The sequence below is a fragment of the Aphelocoma coerulescens genome, chromosome 10 (genome assembly GCF_041296385.1).
Source record: "Aphelocoma coerulescens isolate FSJ_1873_10779 chromosome 10, UR_Acoe_1.0, whole genome shotgun sequence".
NCBI lineage: Eukaryota > Metazoa > Chordata > Aves > Passeriformes > Corvidae > Aphelocoma > Aphelocoma coerulescens.
The window spans coordinates 16,572,780-16,597,761 of record NC_091024.1 but is presented as its reverse complement, the minus strand read 5'-3'; the positions used below and the strand labels follow the sequence as shown (position 1 = coordinate 16,597,761).

Sequence of the window (24,982 nt, the reverse complement as noted above, 5' to 3'; positions counted from 1 at the left end):
AGAGGGAACATCCCAGGAGTGCCTGTGTTCATCTGGGCAGGCCTTGTCTCTATAAACAAAGTCAGAGAAATAGGAGGGTGGGTGAAGGACCTGCTAACAAGTAAATAAGTTCTTAGAAATACACTTTGACTTTACAAATTAGTAACCATCCAATGGAGCAAACAAGGGGTGCTTTCCACTGTTGCTGTGGATATGGTCAATATCTGCACCCCACATAACATTTCCTACAATAAACACCTATCCAAAAGTGAGGTGCCTTTTCAGCACTGGTTTAAGGATCTCTGCATTTCTTTTGCCTCTGAAAGGAAGATTTCAGCCCTCCCGTCTTCCTCCTTCACCTCCCTTCCTTATCCTAACATTGGTGAGAGGCTGATCTGAGTGAAATCTAAGCCATGAAGTAAAAGGAAAGATTTCAAACAGTTCAGGTCCCACCAAGCAGCCTTTTCAAGGGAGCAACCGAAGAAATACAGGGAGTGGAAGGAGTGCAGGTCCACCTTTTTCAGTGGTAATCTGATCTTAGATCAATTTAAATAAATCATGAATTAATCCATTCTTAAACAGAGCCCAGTGTCTGAGAGTTGGATTGAGTGAACTACTTTCCATGTTATCAAGGTGCATGTGCTAAGCTGATCGAGTTTAATGGTCCTGGAAGGGCTGGGCTGGTTGGGGATTTTTAATAAATATAAATTCTAAATTTTTTTATTAGTTTGTGAATTGACTTGTCAGTGTTGCACTCCCAGTTGCTCCAAAACTAATTTTAGTGTTGGAAGCTTGAAACCCTGACTCTGAATCTACAGCTTTGCCTTTTGTTCTCAATCCCCACAAAAGGAGGTTGCAGTTCCCATCTCTTGAGTCGATGGTTTAGGTGTTTCTGCTCTGTTGTGGTCATGGAGGATGGAGCTGTACAGTTAATTCTCTCCTATAGTAACTTTATTTATTTTGATGACACTATGTTATTCTGCCTTCTGCTTGTCAGTAATTTAACAATCTCTTTATCTGGAAGCTAATTAAGAGTTGAGCTGGCTGAGTTCTTTTCAATTAAAGCAAAGCAAACATGATATTCTGTTTTCAAAACTATGTCCCTAAACTTTAAAAACCTCAGTGAAAAACTGGGTTTTCTAAGACATCTCCCCACTCCCATTTCTGTTCTCTTTCCCTGTTCTCTGTCCCTTGTTTCAAGATTTAATTTATTTTTGCCAGGGACAAAACGGGGTGGGGGGGCTGGGGGGGAAGTACAGAGAGGTGGGAAATAAAACATCCTTTTCAACTCTCTCCACACAAGTACCTGTCTTTCAATCAGTGCAGGTTAGAACTAGCTGCAAATGCATTTCTGTGGCCCCAGTATGCCTGCACCGTGTGAGCACCTCTGCCCTCTTCTTGATATTTTTAGCCCTGCTTTTCTTTGGTGTATCTCTGCTCTTCCTCTGCACTAGAGGACAGCGTACCTTCCTCTGTGGTTCGCCCGTTTTCACTGCCCTTTCCTGACCCCTGGCATTTTTTTCCTAGAGGCAGTAGGATGAATTTGACTGGTATTCAAGCTCCAGGCACGACAGTGCCATAAGTCTCTGATGACACTGGGTATCACAGGAACTGCTGAGAACTCTGCTTGCGCTTTTGAGAGGCCTGATTATGCAGTAGGTGTCTTGCTTTGTGTCCATATGCTGTGTACTAAGGGGGAGCTGAGCCAGAGACGAGTCAATCTCAGCTCTTGAGCCATTAGAACAGCCAGAGCCTGGATGGCAGCATGTATTGCCTGGGGCCATCCTCCCTCTTGGCATCTCCAGCCTGCCGCGGCCTCTGCTAATCCCCTTTGGGTGAGCGCGCCTTGCCCCAACACTGAAGGAAGGAAGCAGCATCTGCCTTTGCACTGCTGCTAGGAGCCCTTTGCTAATGGCAGGAGCGGCAGCAGTGCTGTGTCCCACTTCTGGGACAGCGTGGGAGCCCAGCTGAGAACTGAGTGCTGGGAACTCGCGGTGGGTGACAGACAAAAACCAGCAGCGAGTGATTGTGATCTGTCTTCTTCCAGAGGGACCGGTGATGGCAGAATGTGCCTGACTCCCCTGGAGAAGGAAGAAGATGGGGTGGTGGGGAGCAACCCTAACCTCACTGCTTGCCTTTTTTTTTTCCCCTTCCTAAAGTGTTGCTGATTTCTGAAACCTCCAGAGATGTCTTGATTAAACACCAAAATAGTGTCACAGGTCCTACAGCCACCAGAAGAAAAATAAGATTATGAGGAAAGTCGTGGTTTTGTTAGTGAAATACTTCCCCAAAGTGATGATTTCTGTGTAGCTATTTAGGTGATTGGAGTGTGCACAGGTTTAGAGTACAGAGAGCACAAAGCCATCAGACCTGCCAGGAATTTCCCACAGAGCTGCAGCTCTGCCTTTTTCCAGGAAAAAGAAGCTACAAATGCTTCTGGAAGCACTGTTCTGTTTGGGTATTTCATTTGTTTGTTTTTAAATCTGACAGTGAATTCAAAATATGTACTTAGAGCAGGAAGTGTTCTCTCCGGGACTAAGAACACAGTTGCAAAGAAAATAAATAGGAAACATAATATGTAAGTTTTCATCCACTATTCCTACAGAGAGGTTCTAGCATCTTTTGGGTGGCTTTTCTTTCCAGAAAATAAATGTTGAATTTTATTGTGAAGAAAAAGAAGACAGCTCTTCCACAGCAGCTGTATTATTTCGGCTGCTTCTTTTAATTTCTGCTGTTGTGTAGCTGACTAGTTTTTTTAGGGTGCTTTAATACAAAGTTTGAACTAGAAAAAGTGATCTTGTTATGAGAATACCTAGCAGACATTCAATATGCCAGCAAGACTAGCCTAGTAAAGTTAATGGCTTGAAAATTCAATTTCAAATGGTACTTTGATTTAAAGGAATTTAACTTTGCAGTAAATTGACATTTGAACAATGTGGTTAATTCTACCAGCAGAAGTATTAGAAAGCAGTGGTGTTTATATATCATTCTTTTGTGGCTTCTAAGGTAGTTGTCTGGCACAATGCAAAAAAAAGAAAACAGAAGATAAAAGGAGCAATTGGACATTTGAAATTCAGCTGCAGGATTTGTGATTTCTCTTTCTTTTTTTTTTTTTTCTGGGCATAACTAGGTAACTCCCATTGCAGATATTTCATATTTGTCTGATAAGCCATCAATTGAATTCAGTCTGACTGTTATTGACCAATACTGAACTGTGGTTTGAATCTTTCAGGGATATGTGAGGGAATGTATAAGGATAATCAAGCAAGGATTCAGCTGGATTTGACCCAGTTAAAGAACACATAGACAATAGAAAACTGGGAAAATGCAGTATGGTATCTGAATGCTTTTAGGGTGTGGAGATGCTGGTATGAGACTTCTCTGCTGTTCGAGCAATGTTTCTTAGCACCAGTTTGTTACCTACAGAGGAGGTCTTTTTCCGTCTGTTTTTCCCTAGTTAATGACTTATTTGAAAAAAAATAAGAATCTGTATTTGAAAGACCCAGCAGGCTCCACCTGCCACACTGGCACAACTTGCTGGAACAGCAGCATTTCAGACTAAGTAATGCTTTTATAGCCAGTACTCAGCAAACTGCTTTTCTGAGCCAGCCCGCGACTCTGCGCGTGGGGCAGCAGACAAGGGGTTATGTGAACTTGCCTATGTTGAGCACAAACATGTCATAGCCAATTTTAATCCTTAAGCCTGCTTTTGTTTTGAAGGTTCTTGTTTGCTTCAGGTATCTAAATTTAGCCATATTTTTGTCAGCTAGAACTTATGTTACAGAAAAGAATGCTAGCAAATCTCAGCAATGTCACACTTCATTAGTCATGCAAGCACTTAAAAGCAAGGTTAGAAACACAAAATTCTGGAGATTTGTGGTGGCAGTTGTTTAAAAATGCCACACTGAGCTTTTTAGGATTTACCTTCTGAAAATGGACCAAGTTAGAGCATTAAATTTCTTGAACAATGCAGCTTTCTTAAGTTTGGAAAAAGGAGTATTTAAATCCTGAAGAAAAGCTTCGCTGGACATATATGCTCCTCTTTCTTTGCAACATTCACGAGTCCCTTGCATTCTCTTCCAGGTTCAAAGGCAGAAAATAGTATTTGCTGACAACCTGCTTTTCTCTCTGGTAGTGGCTGCGGGCTGCTTGGGTTCTGCAGATAAGCTCAGGGTTCTCCCAGCCTCCCATCCTGAACATCCTTTCCCCTTTCTGCTGCTGCAGTGGGGGCTGGCTCTGCTGCTGCCCTGCCCGGGTGGGCAGGGGGAGGGCACAAATCACACCACACTGAGAGGCAGCAGGTCCCACACACTACACCTCTCTAAGTGAGCCAGGGCCATTATTTCTGTTGGTGAGATCTGTTGTTCAAGCAGCTGTATATAAAAATTTAATTTGCATCTATTGATGTGCATTTCCTGCCGTGTGCTCTTGAAAAGAGAGAAGCTTGTCTCACAATTACACTTATTTTTTTCTTTTTTAATATAGCTGTATGGAATTAACAGGAGGTATTAAAAACCAGAGCCTTTATGCTCTGGACTTTTTCCATTTTATTACCTTTTTTTCTACTTTTGACCTTTAGCTACTTGAAAATTTGGTAAAAGAATACCTTAAAAAAATTATTTCTTAGTAAAAACATGCACAGGAAGTTCCAGTTACATACCAAAAAAGCTGAGCTATTTAACATAATATGGAAATTGCATCCTTCTTGTGATAGTGCCACTCTGAAAAAATACTCTTGGGCATCCTGTGGTTTGGTCCAGTTTCCAGGCAACCTTTGTGTCCTGTGATGCTTGGCTTGGGAAAAGAGCCATCACAAGCACCAAAGGGGCAGCATGTTGGCATTGGGTTTGTGACATGGATGCCTCAGAACATTCCAACCCTCCTTCCACACACACAGCAACCTGCCAGCTGCTGTCCTGGGGAGCACCACTCTGCAAAGGAGAGGCTGAGCAGTTACCTGAACAGCTCTCCAGGAACCAGTTGAGCAGAGGGATCCTCCCTGGAGCTGGTCTTGAGCAGGAGGGTGGAAGCACTCCCTGTCAGTGGTGCAGAGGTGATGGCCAGACAGCAGTGAGCCTGGCTGGTGGAAAGGCTGAGCCACCACAGGAGCCAGAGATGGCAGGGAGGCCCCACAAAGCTGCTTTAGCAGGGAGCAAACATGTGGCCAAGGGGAAAATCATGCGTAGGAAGGTTATGTTAGGAACCTGTTAGGTGTTGTCCTCTTAAAGTTGCATTTAACCAAAGGTCTGAGTGGAAAACTTCTGGGTAAATCCCTATTTATCCAAACTACAGTTGTTACAGAAATAATTCAGAGGAAATTAAGTACATCACCAAGTGTCCTGACTTTGTTTCTCTGTTGTGAATGACATCCAAGCAGTCTGTCCTCACAGCATGTGACAATCAAGTGGAGCAGTGGTTTTACATCTACTGGGAACTTCAACAGTTCTCAAAGAAAATATTTGAGGCATTGTTACTAATGTCGTCTTCATTACACTGGTAGTTGCAAAGCTTTATAGAAATGGATTCACAGATTATTCTAAACAAGAAGATATTAGAAACATTTTAGGCCTGAAGACTTGATACCTCCTGTCAGGAACAATATTTGGTTTGGCATCTCATTGCAGGGGTTTGGGGATTGTTTTTTCCTTAAAACTTTAATAGCATCTCTATTTCTGTAGATGAAAAAAATGTGGATTCTTTCCTAAAAGAGCTTTTTCATAACACCTAGACAGGTTTATACAAGTTGTCCTGTCTCCAAATTGTATGATACGTTACTAATATTACTGAAAACTTCTCTGCTTTTCTCTGGGAAGGGAAGATATTGTGTAGCTCTAATTTGTACAAATACCTATCTGTGTCAGTGCAGTGCTTTGGCCACAGAATCGTATTTCTAATTGGAATAATCTATTTTGGATTTTTGTTGAATAATGGGTGGGATGTTATCCACCTTTTTCAGCAGAATTGTACATTCTCAGTGGTGATATATTTGTTTATTTATTTGATTTCACAAAATATCCAATTCGGAACTCATAAAATGTCTACCAATATAGAGGGCACTCAGAATTTAAAAAGATAAAAGGTTTCAGAAGCAGGGGTCTCTAGACTTCTGTCTACACACTGTACATAGAGTATAAAATAAACCCTATAGAGGGTGTAAATACAGAATGATCACCTGGAAATAAAGGCATTTTGAAGGTAGTGTTGTTAAATTGGATTTGTGCCAAAGTCAGAAGTATCAAGAAATAAAATCAAAATTCCACTATTTCAAGGGTGGTTTTTTCCCCTTTTCTCAGCTTTCCCCCTTTTCTACAGCTGCTAATTTTACAAGCTATTCTGCTTCCAGGAGCAGCAAATGTGAACCATAAACATCAATGAATTGCACTTAACAGGGTTCCCAAAACAGATTTCTGAAGGCACCACAATGTGAAGTTGTGGGTAATTGAGGCCTCGAGGCATTCTTGTCCCTTGATCTTTACCTGGTTATAGAACCTCATCTTCTGATGCCAAATCCCATTAGGATACCCCAAAATGACAGATGGCTCTGCCTAACTGCCAGTCGGCACAGATGTGATCCTTGGTTTTGGATAAACAATAGGACTCTTTTTCACATGTAGTAACCTAAATTTTCCTGGCCAGAGTGTAGCTGCTCTGTGACAGTAATGCAGGTTGCTCTGTATAAATTCAGAGCAATGTGTATGTGTATGTGTGTATATAGAGGCATGTCTGTAAAACTTCTGTGAGGCAGAATTACAGATCTGGGCCCTGGGAAAGCTGTACTAACATAAGACAAGGTGTGAATTTTAAACCATTCACTTTTCCAATGTACTTCCTCCTGCAGAACATCCTGACTACTGAGTTCTACTGTAGGTAAGCTGGAGGGAGTGTGTCTGTGAGAGAGAACAGCACCACAGCAGTGACTGAAACACACCAGCATAACACAGGATACATTCCTCTACAGACTGGCCCACGGGCTAATCTAAAAATGTGTATATGTTATTCAGATAGCTAAATGTTTTATTATACTATATTATTATATTTTAAGTGTAAATGCATCCTCATAAAACAACTCAAGTAGACCATTTAGCCTCCCTGTTACACAGTTGGTAAACAATAAGTATTAATACAAAGCAATAATTTCCACAGGATATGGTACCTTGCTGTTAAATGTATTCTGCATTACTTTTGTTATTGCTATTAGTGACTTCTCTAGCTGAGAAGTAGCAAAACTGAATAGTCTAGAGGAAGCACAGCACAGAGGAAAGGGCATCTTCACCAGGCAAAAGAATTCCTACGTGTGTGTACAGGAGTGGTTCATGGTGTTGATGTACTTGACTCCTGCTATTCATGTAGGATTTGATGGTTACTCTGGATCAATGTTTATATCCAAGGCTGTTTGCTGACTGAGAGCACAATTCACCACATCTGTGTACCCACATCCATATGCATTCCCAAAATCTCCAGTGAACCTGGCGTTCTCAGACCCTCAGTTCTGAGTCTGAGACAGGTCTGTTCAACCTTCAGAAATGTGAAGCCATCTTAACCCCCCACTTCAGCTTCTCTGTTTGTCTCCACCTGAACAATGAGAAATCAAAGAGCTCAGACTTTGCTGCTTACTTTGAAAGTTTAGACACTGTGGTGCAAATTCCCAGGAGCATTTCTCAGACAGCAGTCACTGCACCTCCAGTGTTTCTGGAAATCTACTTGAATATTATTTTAACAATAGCCATAAACCCTTTCAGTCTGCTTCCCCTGTGCTGCAAACAGCAGAATGGCTCCTCACAAACTGCCATGTGACATCCTGCTTGTGCTGCTTGGGGACATGTACTCTGAGCAGCAGAACTTGCTCCAGATTGGAGTGGAAAGCTAAGCTGTAAGGGCAGTGACAAAAAGGTCATAGTCCTAGTCAGGGTGCTGTGGAAGCTGAGGAAAAATTTCAGCCTGGGAGAATTCTGTGAAGTGTTTGGTAACTCCTGGAGCCAATACTCACTATGTAATTTTAAGGTTTCTACCAATGCAGTACACAATGGTTAATTCATAAAAAGTTTCTAATCCCACCTTAGAATAGTTTGCAACACTTGTGTTGGCGTTCAGGTGAGATAGATGAACTTTTCATTTACTAAGAAAATCAAGTGTGGATTTCCCTCAAATTTGAAAGGGAGGAAAGTAGAACAGCATTAGTAGCTGATGGACAGCCAAGATTGTATTGGTCAGCTCTGCTGTGGAATTGTTTGGACTGAATCCTGCTCCCATGTGAGGAAGAGAGAAAATTTGAACATAACACATCTTGGTGTCTGAAAAAATAAAACTATCATATTATAAAAAACCTAGAAAGTCTGTTTCAAAAATCATTAAAAACTTAGTACATTGCTGATAGTGTTTCCATCATTGATGTAGTGAATTCTGGATACCCTCTTTGTGTCTTTCTTAGACATCACAAATACCCTGACTTCATGCACAAGGGTGAATGAAATATCCTGTAGAGAGGGTGAGTACATGTAAGTGTTGGACTGAGGTTATCCAGTGCCTGGGCTGGGAGACATCCACACATCCCAGCTCCAGCACAGGATGCTCTTTGCATTAGAGTCCTGGCATCCTTTTTGTGCGTCTCTGTCCACAAATTCTATTGTGTTTTCTTCTTCAAATGCTTCCTGGGTCATCTTGACAAGTTGTTCTGTTTGTTAGAGCAGCTAAAAATATTTGTAGCTGGGAATGGAAACTGTGCCTCTTCTCAACATGGTGTGAGTCACTCCTTTGTGGAGCACTTGGGCGCCAGGCTCAGCGTGCGGAGCTGTGCACGTGTCGAGTGCTCACCCCGTGGGGCCGTGGGGATGAGGTTGTGTCCACTCAGCAGATGAAGGACCAGCAGAGTTTGGCCATCCAAAGCTCTCACATGGATGTACAGAGGGATTAAGAAAATAAATCATAATACCCATTGTAGTCAATACTGGGTTCTGAGACAAGGAATACCTTGATGCTTTTGTGGCTGGTTTTGCTGGGCTCAGCAGCCTTGGCTTGCTGTAGGGTTGGCCTCAATGAAGATAACTATAGGAAAGTGCATACAGTTTGACCATGGTTCTCTTGTATGGACCTGGCTGCTGTCTAGGGGCTGGGAAAGATGGGGCTGGGTGGGGAAGCCTTTGGAAAACACCAGTTCTGTAGGGCAAGTGTGTCCCACCAGTAGCTGAAGGGCACCTGCTGTAGCAGTCAGGCAACCAGAGATGCCCTGTGGGAAGGGGACATTAACTCCAGCACAAACCCCAGCTTTTACTGCAATAGAAACAACACACAGAACACCCTTCCTCCTTTTCAGTTTATATCTACCTTGAGAAATACCCACTTATTGGAATGGTTGTTATTTACATATTTCCTAATTTTTTAGCAACTTCTTGCTTTGACATATTCAGCTAAATGAACAGGGGGAAACTTGCATTTGTTTACTTGTTCTTTTAGAGATAAAACACCTCTGTGCCTCAGCCTTTGAAATACTGTGAGTGATGGGTTTTGAAAGTGAATTTAGAAAATATTCTGAATTAAATATTTATGTTTAAGCTTTTACAAGGCAATCTGAATAAGCCTTTGGGTTTTTTTCCACAGCAGACTTAATTGTGCTTAGCCATATATATGAGTTTGATTCCCCAGCTACAAAAGCCTTCTGTTGTTTTTCGTGGAAACTTTAGGCCCTCTGTAATCTCTGTGCTAAGGTGTTGATCTAGGGTAAAATTAAGAGGGTTTTGCCCATGAATTACACTCCTAAAGTGTTACAGTGAAGATGAGTCCAGAGAGTGCAAGTCTATGTGGCTGTAATCCCTGGTAGTTCGGAATAGGTTAAATGACAATATTCTCACTAAGTATCTTGTACAGGTTGTGGTATTGACTGTTCCAGGCTTCTTGGTGCTGGGAGACTGAGTGGAGAGGAGGTAACACGGGTCAGGGGACTGACAAAGGGCAGAAGATGCCGTACTCTGCAGAGGGAATGCAGAGGGTCAGAGAGAAACTGTACATCCCTGCTGACAACAGCAAGAGAGAAATCTGTGCCGTTTTACACTTCCTTGCCTGTCCTCAGAGAACAGAAGCATGTGCTGGTTTTCAGGAGCAAGGATAAGAAATCGGGGAGCAGAGGCTAAAACTGTGCATTCTGCTGGGAGCAAGCAAGAATCCACTAGATGTCCTTCATGTTCACATAAATGACACCGACAGATTTCACTGAAAGGGCTGAAAGGTGTTTGCAGGAGGTGAGAGAAGACACAGCAATGCATGGATCTATGAGCACCTCGGGGTTCCTTGCTGCAAGAAGTGAATTCATCTGTGGTAGTGAGTGGCTTGCTCAAAAATGTGACCTATGTCCCTGGAAAATCGTTTTCCTTGGTTACAACTACTCTTTAGATTGCTGAAACCAAAAACTAACCCTTTTCAGAGGCTGGTTATGTATTACAGTCATGTTTACATATTTTAAATGGCATCTGGGGTTTTTTTACATACTTCAGTTTATAATAGATTATTGCTTATGTTGTCTCAGGCCACTGGGAAATTAGTGTGGGTGCAGGGAGTTTCCCAGACACAGTCTGATGGAAAGCTAATGTTCATTAAGTGGTGAAAGAAGGAAGTTCAGGTTCACAGTTTGGATGAGGATGATGGCATCGATGTCACTGAAGTAGATGATCTTTAGAATTATCAATACTCATATTATTAGTAGTTATTAATAACCTCTTCTTTGGGACATAATGAGATGGACATATTGTTCAGACAGCTTGAGATCTCTAGCTGTGTTCACAGGCTGGGGAAAGCGTTTGTTACCAAATGCAAAGTTGTAGGTGAAGAGGAGTCAGATGGAATTGGTGACATTTCTGTCCTGAAAAGCAAAATATTAGACCTTTCTTATTGGTTCTCTAGACAGGCTGTGGAGAAGTTGATGGTGAATATGGCATCCATTAATGCCCTGGATAGTGCTGGTGAGGGAGTTGTTCATGGTGCTTAGTTTATGGATGTAGGGCCTATGCATTAATGCTTGGAGCTTTAGTCATGGGAGTGGGCAGCTGGAACCAGCAATGCTCATTGGAGAACAGATATCTCTAGGAAGACAGAAAACACTACTCCTGATCTGCTGTTCTGTGCTGGACTGGTGCTTACACCTTCTTTCCACCCAGTTGCATTGCAGGTCTAACAGGAGAACTGAGCTTGGAAAGAGAAGAGAAGGGCAGGAATGGGAAGGATGGAGAAGTCATAGGAGAGGAAGTGGGAATTGCTGAGGAGTTGCTCTTGGGCAATGGCTGCTCAGTGTACTATTAATTCTGCCAGATGCTAGTTTCAGAGGTTTACCAGGTCTTTTAGTGCCACTTCTAACTACTGCAGGATCTTAGCAGAAATATAGACAAGTGCTTTTACAGTTTCTCACTTGGTTTTTTTTTGTCTTTTTTGAATGGGGTGGGATGAAGAATTTTAGCAGCCTACACATCTTAGCAATGTGCACAGACCAAGGCATGTAAAGTGATGCACTGTTGAAGTGCAAGGGCAAAATTAATATTAGTTATGCCATAGCAAAGGTGTGTGATGAATTATACCTTCTAAGAAAGCACTTTATATACACTGGATTTCGAGTACTTTTGTATTTTATGCCTGTTTTAAAAAATGATTGATTAATCTGACATTATGTGAAAAAACGGTGTCTGTGCTGTTCCTCTGTTATGTTACAGGAACAATATCTCAACTTAATGGAATGTATGGCAAGTGGCAGAGCTGCTGTGCCCATATTCAACAGAAGAAAGTTGAAAAATAGACATGAGCTTCTGGTTGGTATAAAACAGGCTTGGGGAAGAGAAGGACCTCAGAGTAAAGACAAGCTGAAGAAGATTGAAGGATGGGTATGGTAAAGCAGGAATTCAAACAGATGTGGCAATTTGTTTTACAACATAGCCATAAAATGCCACTTAAAATGCCTCATTTGTATTCTGTGTCAATGTAATAGATGTAAATCTTTCAGGGAGTTACTAAATATACATTTCTGTTGGCAAGTACAAAAAGCATATGATCAATGGGAGAATCTAGCAGGGATTTTGTGTTGTCAGGACAGCATGACTGAACTTTCTGGGACTGGATCACTCAAACAAGCCCTCCATTTTAGGCCATTCATTCTGCCTCCCTTTTTGACATTTTATCACTTCTTCACAGCATTTAAGCATCTATTTTCATTTTGTAAGTCATAGTAACTGGTTAGTGACACATCTGCTTTTGACACTCATTTGCTCACTGCGGAGAGGTCCCATCCATCTTGCACAGAGACGCTGTGGCTCTAAATATGGCCTTCTGCTCACTGATCTGCATTAGGAAGTGTCTCCCTCTCTATGAATGTGGGTATTGCTGCAAATGAAGCCACTATTTGTCAGGATTAAGGGAAGCAAAGGGTAACATAAATTTCAGCTTAAAAAGGACTTGTCTGAAAAGACACAAGAGATATCAACAGTTACTAAGATTGCAGATTTTCTGAGCAGTAGCCCTGTAAAAACAATGTGTTACACTATCAGTGAGTCTCATAGTGGCGTGCCAAATCCACTTGTGGTTCTGCTTGAAATTCAACTTCCAAATAAATTCCAGACATTTCAAGAAAAAGTGCTGTTGGTGAGGATTGCAGTATTTCCAAAGAATTATTTTCAACATCCAGTTGTGTAGGGGAGCTTCCTCAATCTACTTGCAATAGGTTTCTCATTTAGGGATTAATCAGTTCTCTCCCCTGGGAAGACTATGTTCTCTTCATTTTTGGCCCTTTTCCCTGGAGCATTATATAAAAGTGGGATAGTCTTACAGTGAAGTATTTTACTTGTACTACCTGTACATTGGGAACAAGAGCCTTACCCTACCTGCTACTAGGGCCTACCCTCTGCAATCAAGGCAGGAAACTGGTCCAGCATTCGATTCCAAATAAAAATCCTAACTACCTTCTGAGTCAAGATTCCCAAATCCTGCTTTTTCTAGGAAGTGAAAAGTTATCACTCTAGGAGTAGTTTAGTGCTGCTAAAAAGAAGTTGGCATCTGGAGAAGTATTGGCACAGATTACATTTTTCTAGGCTCTCCTTGAGTTTTAATCATTACAGTATTTAGCAATACTGCCTTATCCAGAAATAAGCATGGCCTTCCTTGTATTTGGACATACATTTCTCTGTGTTGTGCTGATCTTCAACATTCTTAATTAATTGAACAGTTTTTACAGCAGATTTAATACTTTATTTGCTGTAGTAGAGAAAGGTTAATTTTCTCCTTTGAAGTTGTCTGCCTAGTGGGGAAGCAAAGGCTCCGTTCATTTGCCATCTGTATGAAGATTTAGTTCAGTGGTCATTTGCTTAGAAGACCAGGGTAAAGAGAGTCTGTTCATCCCTTAGGACCTGGAGTTTTCCTGTTTGCTCATACTACACCCCAACCATTGACCTTTGAAGTCTCACTTAAGAAGCCTGTTATTCTGAGATCAAAACTTAGACCTGTTGTGAGAAAGTTCATGTTTCTCTTTCCTATTCTCTCCCTGCTTCCTATTTTCGCATGATATATTGTGAAAGCCTAACACTCATCTCCCAGAGTACTCAGTTTACAGTGCTGCTGTGAGGTACTCCATCTCTGAGCAGTGCCATGTGTATTTGTTTTCCTTCTGTTTCTGGAGGAATGTGTATTTTTTGGATCTGCTTTCTGTGTCTAGAGAAGTGTGGATGTGTAAACTGCTTTGCTTCGCAGTGGTTGCCCACAAGTACTGCTCAGGCACATGTTCTCCAGCTGCTCTGGCTAGCTGACAATGAAACACAGCAATGAAATAATGAACTGGTCATTTGCCTAGAAATCCAGGGGTGCAGGTATCTACCTCAGCAGAGTTTAATCCCATATGTGGTGCATCTGTCTGTAATCTCCTCTTATCTGCCTCTTGTTTTCTCTCTCCCTAGTCATTCCTTCCACTGATTCAATACTCTCAAATAGATAACTCCCTTGCTTTCACATCTTCTCCTTTCTATATTGACTGTTTTCCAAGAGGCTGTTGTTTCCACCATTGCTCACAGGACATTTGGTCCTTGGGGCAGTTTGTGTAAAGTCTCCTACTGAACTCTTCCATCTTGTTGAACTACACTATCAAGCTTTTTCTGGTGCCAACTAATTCTCTAAATACTTAAGCTAAGTTATCTGCCAAGAGTGGTGTTAGCAGAGGAAGACTACTGCAAAACCTAGAAAATAAGTCAAAATAGAGTTATCTTCTGAAAAACAGCACTAAATAAAACCTCATAGAACTCCTTGTTTAATCCCTCTCATGACTTAGGAGTTTTTTGATGTTAAAGGTCTAATAGCCTTTCTCCAGCTATTTGCTGTGGTTGGGTTTCATTTTTTTGCCTCTAAATAACACAACTAAAGGAGTTAATTCTTCAGTGATAATGGAAAGTGGAGTTGTTGTGACTGTAGGCTTAAGATTTATTTTTCACTGAGATGTCCATAGGTGGCCATGTCTATAGCATTTGAGAATTGCTCTGAAGAATTACAAAGTTGTATCTTTTAAGAACAACATTCTTAGAATCTCAATCTGAGCGTAACATATCCTGTTTTACTTGTTCGCCTTTTCCAGACACCTTGCTGAAAATCTCCAGACGGAGTTCCTCTGTCTGAAGTGGGTATAAGTCTGTTTTGCAATTTCAATAACAAAGGGGAAGAGAGAAAGAACATAGAAACAACAGATGAATATTTGTGGCAACACAGCTAGACTCTGGAGCTACAAACACACTTCCTGGGGTTTTCTGGATGGTGTCAGGCAGGCTGATGTTCTCTGTGTGAACCTGCTCATGCAGTTTAGAAAATCTTTGGCAGATAGCCATTATTTTTGCTGCACATATATGCAACTTCAAGCACCATGGGCTGCTTGATATGCAAAAATTATGCATAGACCTTGGATTCTACATGTTAAGTAGGAACTAGGGGTTTATCCAGCATTGAAGACGCTGCTCAAATTGTACAAGTTTTATGAACTGTACTTTCAACTACAAACAACCTGTGTTTCCTCTGGTTTCCAATTTTGCCTCCTGTCTGAAAAACCCTCTATCAAGAGTTAGGTCACTATTAGGTAAAGGACTTGACTACAAAAATTTCAGGGACTGAATCTGTGCAACTTTCAAACCTTACACACACACCCACCCCAGACTCTCCTTGTATTTCAATCTCTCATCCAGCATGCAATGCACAGTGTAGATGACTTCATCCTGGCCAGTTTGAGATGTCCTTAGAATGATCATGAAGCAATTATAATGGCACTAGGCCCCTGCTTCCTTGCCTGACCTGCTCCCCATGTCCTCGGTCCTGATACGACAAGAGAACATCTGTGGGCAGAGGTGTCAGAATTAACTCAGAATTTAGTGGACAAGATTGCAGGCCAGCACCATCAGTCAGATGCAGCATATCTGTGCTCTGACAAGAAGTGTGTGAGATTCAGGGAGGTTGGCAGAAATAATAAATAATGGTGGCCTTATGTGGTATCTTTGTGGCCTCACTACTGTTAAAGGATTTGAGACCAACAGAGCCAAGAGCTGTGCTAGAAGCCTTTCTAGACTTCAGCAGGAGGGGAATGCAGGGTACGGGGAACTTCCACTGCCAATGGATGAGGAAACTCTCTAGCTTGTAGCTAAAGCTGCCTCAGTTCTTTACAGGATCAGCCTCTCTTAGCAGCCCATATTGTTACCCACAGTAATATGTTTGAATTGGTATTTGTATGTAGTATGTTTGAGTTGGTATTTGTAGGTTATGTTTGAGTTGGTGTTTGTGTGTTATATTTGAGTTGGTATTTATGTGTTAGTGCAGGGCCCGTTGGGGGCTGGAAAGACAAGAGAGAACGCAGTAAGAGAGAAAAATCAAGCAGATTGGTGGAAATAAGTAAAGAGTAAGTAAACAGTATGTTTTACTTTTGTCTTGTATGTAAATCTCTGGGAAATAAATGCAGTAGCCTGCTCTGTCCTTGTGTCTTACAGTGATGAGAATTAGCCCAAAGCAAATGTAGCAGAAAAATCACATGATGTTAGTATTTTTATATTTTTACTATTCCTAGAAAGACTGAAGGCTTGGGCAACGTGAAGGAAGGAAAAATGATGTATTCTGCTTTTCCTCTGGCTAGATGTTCCTCAGCAAACTTAAATATATTGACCAGGCAATTATAGAGCAGAGACTACTTCAAACAAATGCCTTATTTTAACATTCCAACAATTATTCTAGTTCTGATTCAAGTGACATTTAAATATGCTTAATCCTGAATTTTTATGCATTATTTTGCATACCACAAAAAGATGCAAGAAAATGTACTGTAAACTGCAGATTTTATGTCTTTAACTTTTGGGCCATGTAGTAATTTGTTTTGCTTTCACCACAAAACATCACTGCTTTGGTATCACTTTTTCACAAGTTGGTTTTAGAGCATATTCTTAATCTCAAGCTGCATTTGCTATAAAAACAAAACTACTCCTGAGAAGCAGTATTAAGCTGTGTTTCTTGGTGTTATGTGCTTTTCATCTTCAAGAAACACACTGTTAATCTGAGGGAAATGTTAATCTTTGGGTGTACACAAACAGCAAATATTTTTTCTAATTTCATACTTAAAGGTAATAGGCTGATTCACACTGGAAGCGGTGAAGCCTGAAAGTGAAATAGGTTAAAATTTACAGTTAAGCAGACTATTTTATGTTTTGTCTTGCTTTAAAGAAAGATTCATGGCTATTTACAAGTAATTGTGCTCACAGAGTAAGTCATTTACATAGTTATATATCTTTTCCCCTAATTAGATCTTTAGTTTCTTTTCCAAATCTTAAACCAAAAACAAGGTTTAAAAAATTAGGATCAGAAGGCTAAATGCAGAAACTGTATCAAAATGAAGTGAACTGTCAGGAATCTATGAATATAAATAGATTTTAGCAAAAACACGTTATCAAGGAGTTCTCTCGACTGTATTTGGCATTTTTGGAGCAAGAGTGTTGGTGTTTTATTAAAGAACAGCTCCATGAAAAGGGGAGTTTGTGGGCCCTCAGCCTGGAGTGTCCTTGAAATGAATGTAGGAAATCTGAAAAGTGTACTCATGCTACTGTGGCAATATCCAAAAAACCATTATTTTTTTAAATGTTTTTGGAGCACACATCAACCAAAAAGCTGTAAATAATCTACAGGAATGCTGAACTGTCACAAAATTATTTATGATGAAAGTGAAGGTTATAAAATATTAATCTTTTTCTTTTATTTACGTAAGACGATAAAATTAAACAAGGTGAGCAGCACACCTATTTTCTGTGTCTCCCACTTACCCTCTTACTGCCTAATAATGCTGAGGAAGAGGTGGACTGGGAGCATTCCAGTAACAGTTCTGAATAGAATTTTATATTATGTCTCAGTCTCTCTCAAATTTGTGCTTAACCTGATAACTTGGCCTACAAAGCAGGTGCTCCCCCTCAGCCACAGACTATTAAAGACAGAATTACAGGCTCATCTTTATGAAGAAGGAGCTGTGTTTTGGAGCAGGAGCTCATGTCTGGATGTGCAGTCCTCCCTTTCCAGAACTTCAGGTCCAGTTAATAGGAATGGCATGAAAAACATGGAATGTGGGGTCAGACTCCCAGGTGGTACGTAAGGCAGATCTCTTCAGGTACTGAAATGTAGTGGAACTGTGGGGTATTTTTGGTCACAGACTGAATTCTTTAAAGTTTATTCAACAGCTAAGCAGCAGCTGCTGTTGCCATTTCAAACATGATGCCTTGCACTTTAACCATCGTTCTGCTTCAGCAAAATGCTCCCTGCTCTAAGAGCTCACCACGGCTCTGTGTGAGCTGAGAAGCACCATAACACATCCACTGGGTTTAGGGGCAGAAGTTCTCACAGGAAGATGAGCTTGCAGGCATCTAAATTGACACTGGTATTTCTTATCTGTGACCTTCGAAGAGGTGTCACCAAGGAGCATCTGCATGTGCTGTGAATTAATTTCAGAGTGGCCTAACTGTGGGCATCAGGACAGAAAACAAGGGTGAAAAGACACACAAAGGTGGAGGTTTGGATAAAACCCACAGCTGAATGCTGAACAGTTTCTCTCTTCAACTAACTCCAATATGGGGCAAAAACCTCACATAAACAAAAAGAAGGCTGACTTAGGTGGGTTCTTGTTTGTCTCTTACTCCTTTTCTGCGCCATTTTGCCCAGAGCCTTGAATAAAAAGGAGGCCAAATGGGAAGAGAGGAAAGAGCATGGAGAAGGGCTAGAAAGGGGAAGAGCACTATCCAGTCCCTGTGATGTCGTATACTTGCCAAAAAAACGGAATACCACCCACTTTCAGGATGAGGATCAGGCTGCTGCAATCATTTATTCGACTGCCAGTGCTGTATTCAATTCTCTGGATGCCATTCCTGAAATCATCTCCCAGACCCCAGCTGTAAACATAGTTACTAAATGCATACCTCATAAAAGCACTTCTAAATGCAAATGGCCCCGTTTTCTTTTGTGTGCATAAAGCCATTTGGGCGTGCATGTGGGTGTGCATCATATTCAATTTGTCTATGATTGATAGACTGTCTTCCAGACCAGAGGGATAAAAAGAAAAGTGGAAGTCAAAGCCTCTGATTTTTATTTCAGCAGTAGCCAGGCACATACATCTGTGTGCAGAATTTGGCATTCAGCAAACCTAACTTTTGCCAAACCAACAAGAATAATTGGTGTAACAAGGCTCTCGTGAAATGAAAACACGCATGAACTAAGTATTTCACATTTCTATATGGGAAGTTATTTTTAGGGTTAATTTGGGTTATGCAGTTATATTGTGGGGGATTAATACAGGGTCTTTACCATGCAAATGGTGCTTGTAAGGAGCAGAAGCCAGCTGTTTGCCTTGGGAAGTCTTAGTGGCCTGGCCATAGTAGATACACCACAAACCAGATGATGTATGTGGGATGACATTTTCCTGCAGCAGAGCCCTTGGAATACCCTCTCAAGCACAAATCACTCTTGTGATAGGTTGCAGACATGAAGAGAGAGGAGTCTGAGTGATACACAGATGCTGACTAGATACTGTGGATTTTTTCCTAACTGTCGTGTCCACATTGTGTGTTGTTCTGTCACCAAGGGATGCACTTAATAGACATTACATGGAGGGAAACATATTGATTAGAGCTGGTTATGTGGCATAGAGATGAAATTGCTTTTTCTAAAATGCTTCTTGGAAACTAACACGGGTGTTTAAGTCCTAGCTGGGCATTCCTAGCAGTAGACCTTGCAATTACAAAATTACTATTTCTAGAGCAACATTAACTAACTTGCTATTATTCTTTGAAACATCATGATTTTTATATGCTGCAGATTATTTTCATTTGCTTCCTGGTATTTGTATCTGTAGGGTGTCCTGGGACTGTACTCCCATTCTTTGCGGACAAAATGGCTGGAATTTACACAGGAGAGAGAACTAAGTGCCCCACGAATCAAAGATTTCAAATACTGTGTGACTTATGATAAAATCAGAATTGGATACCCTCTTTTTTGTGTTTGAAATAGCACTGCAGCATGTTGGGTACTCATGAGGATTTTATGGGGAAGGCGTAATATTACCAACTCTTCATTCCCTTTAAGACAAAGCTTGGTGAAAAGGGAAGGGGGAACAGAATTTACACCCTCACAAATATTGAAAAATCGTTTTTGTATTATAGGTCATTAGCACATCAGGTTGATGACTTCCTGAAAGCATTGGTGAAAAAGAAAAATTGGGTGGTTTTCACACAAATCTCACACAAATCTCTCTGTTTTCTCTTCCTAAGATGAATAAGGACATCCAATACCCACACTGCCTACAACTCCACAAGACATGGAAGAAATCTCTGAAATAGGGATTCAAGTGACACATTTTTCTATGATTCATGTGAAAATGGACAGCTGTACAGATAAAGCTGGTCCTGCTTTAAAGCATCATTTTCTGGCAAAGAGAGAGGATACTTTTGATGAAAATTAAATTGTTTCCTAAAGACTGTTTCAACAGACTTACCAGAAATCTCTCGAAGTTGAGTTCAGACCAAGAAGTACTGCCAGTCCCATACTCTGCTCTTCCATGAGCTTGCTTCCTCCTTGGCACTGGTCTAGCTTGGAATCTGTTTCTGAAACTGAACTAGAGGCAAAATGTTTAAAAAGAAAGAATGAAAGAGAAGGAAAAATAGAAAACAGAAGAGAAAAGATAATGTCATCCTTGATCTGAAGACATCTACTCTTGTGAGCTTTACAGCTCATGTTTTTAATTTCAAATTGTCTCATTACAATGAGCATCTGAGCTTTGGAGGCTCGTGTAACCTCAGCCCCGTCCCACTGAGCTTTGTGTGTCGGTGCGGGAAGGTGCGTCACTGCACAGGCCACACACTTTGATGTCTTTACAGATACCTTTATAGAAGCATAACAAGCACTTTCCTGAAACTACTTAAAAATAATTTCTGAACAAAAATTAAAGACCATCTCTTGAGGTGATAAGAAGAATGCCCAGCTGCTTTGTCTAGCATAAAGCAGCAAAGGGTACATTACACTGAGGGCACAGGTGCTTTTAAATAATGATATCGGCTCTGAGAACAGAACTACAGTCTTGGTCTGGTCACCCCCTGAAAGAGCAAATATTTCTTGCTCTACAGGGTCAGATGTGGTCCTTGTCTTATTATTTTTTTAATAGTGCATGACCCATGTTATCTCTCTGCATCAATATCCCCTAGATAATGACCATCTGTGCTTTAAAGGCTTTATAGGTAAACTACAGCTATTTAATATTTTCTTTTATAGTCAATCAGTCTTTTCCTTTTTATGAAGGAGACCATAGTGATCGAGTGATACAGCCTAGCACTGCTTTGTCTGTTATATGATTGTAATGTTTCCATTTATATCACAGTGTCCTCTGTACTATTCAGATTCAGAAAAAGAAAAAAAACCCTACTGCAGAGTTAGATTTTCTGTTTGTAGAAATGCATTTGATAGCAGGGGGAGGGTGTGTTTTCATAAAGTTCAATTTTGTAATAAAACCCAATTTCCTTTTCACATTGGAGCCACGCTATGACAAAGGAATTGCAGCAGGTGTCTTTCACAGAGGGAACATAATAGTGAAGCTTGCTGGCATCCTGCTTGCTCAGTCTCTCCAGCACTGGCAGCAGGGTGACGGGCTGCTGTTAGGGGAAAGGCTTTAGTCCAGCTGTGGCTGGATGTGTCCACAACAAAGGAAGCAGCAACAAAGCACGCAGGACTCTGGTCTGGGGTCCCTGTCCCATGTCTGTCACCGTGTGGTGTCCCCTGTCCTACTGAGGTAAGTGCTGTTGATGAATTCCCGCTGCCCCAGAGGGCAGCAGCTTCCTCAGGTGGTGGTTTTGGTTTGGCTATCACTCAATCATTGCAACAGGTTGCCTGAGCAGGTGGTGGAGTCCCCATGCTGGAGGTATTTAAAAGATGTGTAAATGTGACACTTAGGGACATGGTTTAGTGGTGGACTTGGCAGTACTGGATTCGATGATCTTAAAGCTCTTTTCCAACCCAAATGATTCTCTTATTCTATCCCCATATGAAAAGCTCTAGGGTCACACTTGCCATGCTCCAGTGTAATTGTGTTACAGAACAAACCTCCCTGAGGACAGGGAGGGGACTGTCCCTGCCTCTGTGCTGTGGCAGGAGGGGGAAGAAAGGGCACTGCAGTACAACAGGGCTGACCACAGCCAAGCCTCTGCATTTTCTGTGTGGGAGGGATGTTTCAGACAGCCTCTGGTTTGTAACAGGACCCTGCACTTCCTCCTACCACCCAGAGTCCTCAGTTCTGGGCTTGTAAGAGGGACAGAAGAGTGAAACGAATGGTTGATTCTCTCTCTTCCTCTAACTTTTGCCTCCCAAAGCACTCCTTATCACATTCCTCTTAAGAGGGCACGGCCTGACACCACAGCGAGATGGGCTGCTGTGATACTGCAGACTTAGAGCATGTGAAGGTCTGGATGACTTTCATCTTTGTAGCCAATGTGCAGTTTCAAAAAAAGGGCACCCCGCCATGGATATTGTACTTTTGTCACTAGCACTTAAAACCTGTGTTGAAGCAGAGAAAGCACAAAAGTTGAAATAGAAAAAATTCTCAGTGCAATAGCCTGCTGGATATCTACTTGATTTTACCTGTGTTCTGGATCTGAATAAGCAGCAATTTCAATATTTCTCTTTCCAAAATGCCCTTCTTGTTCTGGTGAAAAGCTTTCAGGTACTCGCTCCAGGGAGCTGATTCGTTACAGTGACCTCAGAGAGGGCTGTCCCGGGCAGGCAGGGAATGCTCATTTCTCCAGCCATGTTAGTACAAGTCTCAAATCTGAATGACTTAATTTCATGTTTTTATTTCTGGCTCATAATGTGAAATGTTGAGGCTGCTATGCTCCATCTGTCTGTACCAGCCCTTTTGCTGATAAAGTCTACTAGCTCAGAAAGAAGGAACTACCACCAGTGTTTTGAAATCACCTGAAGACAAGGTGTCCTGCTGAGCACTGAGTAATAGCAGAGAGCATCTCCTGGATGCTCCCTGATACTGTTTTCCCCTGTTCGGTAACCTCTCATTGTTGCTGCCCATTGTACAAGGCTTATAAAACCTGGTTTCTCTCTTCAACTGCGTGTGCCTATCTCTTGTTATTGTCTGTATGCTTAGGTGATCGCTCATGTTGACAGAATTTCCCTTGTTCTTCCAGGTCAGAGACCCTCTAGTCATTACATTAATATGAACAGTTTAAGAATGGCCAACTGCAAAAGCAGAAAAGACCATTTGCTTTCTTTAAATAAACAGCTCACCTCCCTGCGACTTCACTAATCTCTGCTTACCTCTCTCACGTTATGCCATAAATTTATGCTGTCTGTGAGCTCTAACCTCCTGCATGTTTCATAATTCCTCGGATTGCATCCTTGGCAACAATTCTGACTTGCAGCCTGTCATTAGTTGTGTTGTCCAAGTATCTGAGATCAGATGCAGTGTGTTGAGAAGTTGATGGAGCTGAGTTCTAAAACCACCCCTACCATAGATGCCTTTTAGTAAATCAGTAGGAAAAACTCTCCTTTTTAAAAAATGGTCTTCAATTAGTCTTTAATAATATGGATGTTGATAGGTTTTAGCAAGGTCTCAATTTATGCAGGTTGTTTGTAACCCAGCTTTACACTGGAAGTGTTACTGAATCATTTGGGAAGTTTCCTTCTGTTGTGTTCTTCTCATTCAGGGTTTTTTTCCTTCTTTTTTTAAAATCAGATCTTTGTATAAATGACACTTCATGAAAAACAATTTGTTCTAAACCCTTACTTCAGGTTAACATGTTCACTTTTCCATGTCAAGTTGTCCCAGTTTCAAAAAGCTATGAACTCCTAAAAGCAATTTAGCACCATTGGACCTGTGACAGATTTAACTCTGGACAAATCCATGCTGAATTTGTCAGATGGACTTTTCAATATACAGCCTGCTCATTTCTTGCAGTTTCAAATAAACACAGCTGGTGCAGCAGTATTTGCTCCGGGTTTATGCATGAGGCTTTACCTTCTTATTTGTGCGTCCATACCCTTAATCTTCTGAAAATATTTTCTGAATGAATTTTTCTGTGTTTAATTTGTGGCTATTTTTCACATGCAACCAGAATTTTACCGCAGTGTTCTAGGTCCTAGAAGACTCCTGGCTCTAGAGCAGGGATCCAGAGCTAAGAGGGGCTCTAAACCCAGGAGAGATGAGCACCCTCTGGTCTCAGTTACAAATTACATGAGGAGTGCTCAAATTTAAAGATAGAGACTTCAGAGGTGCATCAGGGAGGTTTGGGTTTGTTGACAATAGGCATCAGTGTGTTCATTACACCTTTGAAGCTGAGCTAGTGACATAAGAATTTACAGAAAAATGTATTTTTTGCAGCCAGGATTGGAACTTGCTGGGACATTTGAGATCTGGTTAACTATTTTTTTGCCCATCATATACATTCAGAAAATATGGTTTTTTAATAGTGAGAGGCATATTGGGCTGTTGCAGTAGTGGGCTAGTTTGGACTCCAACCATTGATTTAAATGCATGCTACCTGCCAACAACTTCAAGGGGAGCTAGGGGTTGTTTGTAGTTTAAGACACAAACTCTGCCAAATAAATCTAATATTAACAGTTTGTCTCCTCCCAATTACTTCAAAGCATTGGATGTTTTGAGACAAGTATTGAATTGTCATCAAAATGTCTCGATCTCTTAGTTCAGACTTTGACAGATTCTATAGAGTTTATTTCTTTAGCCAGAAATATGGCATTGAGGATTCCACTCAGTAAGTTCCCACTCAACTTATAGATTTTCTGTCAGAAAAAATAAAATCATGCTTGTATACAGCTACAATTAAAACATATGGCTCTGCTTTGGCATCTGTTCTTTTTTCTATTTAAAGACTTGGAAGTGTATAATAAAAGGGGTAGTTCTGTGACTATAGTTTTTGTTAGGGATTTTACACTGATATCACTACAGCCTTTCTTTAAGAGCTATAAAAATAGTTCTTTGCTCTTTGATCTCTGGATCATAGCTTCTTCACAGGAGCTGTATCACCTGAATTAAAATGTGTTCGATTAAACTGATAAAGACTAGACCTGGAAAAGGTATTAAAGTTTGTTGTAGAAATACAGCATAATTAAGCTGGAGGCTCCTTTTACACTTCTGAGCTTTCTGATTTGAAGATAAGTAGTGTTACAGTTGTACTAGAGTAAAACACATATACTGTCTTCAATATCTATCTAGAGTAAATTTGGAGAACAAAAAAGGTGTCTGAAATTTGCATGTAATTTTTATTTCTGAGCCATACAATTTGCTTCTCTGTAAAGTATATCTGTTTTAAAATAAATCTGTTTTCCATTTTGATGCCATTTTTACTTTTCATGTTCCAGCTTCTGAGTTCTCAGATTGAGTGTTTCAGCGTTATGGTCACAAACATGGGAACAATCTTGGTTGTTTGGCAGCACCTTCACACTCACTGATCAAACACTAAGTGCCATCTGATTACTTTGA

The 24,982-nt window shown here is 41.0% G+C and overlaps 1 protein-coding gene across 8 annotated transcripts in view; it reads left to right on the top strand.

Moving 5' to 3' along the window:
* Positions 1-24,982, top strand: part of RORA (RAR related orphan receptor A) — a 480,592-nt gene that overhangs the window by 44,658 nt on the left and 410,952 nt on the right. Inside the window, exons 2-5 of one of the 8 annotated variants that reach the window (XM_069026286.1) lie at positions 11,670-11,837; positions 15,787-15,865; positions 17,402-17,585; positions 19,758-20,322. The exons of 2 other annotated variants lie outside the window; for them this stretch is intronic. The gene's annotated coding sequence lies outside the window, so the exon portion shown is untranslated. Of the gene's footprint in view, positions 1-11,669; positions 11,843-15,781; positions 15,866-17,401; positions 17,586-19,757; positions 20,323-24,982 lie in introns of all 8 variants that reach the window. 5 more of the 8 variants (XM_069026283.1, XM_069026285.1, XM_069026284.1 and 2 more) reach the window with 5 other exon arrangements.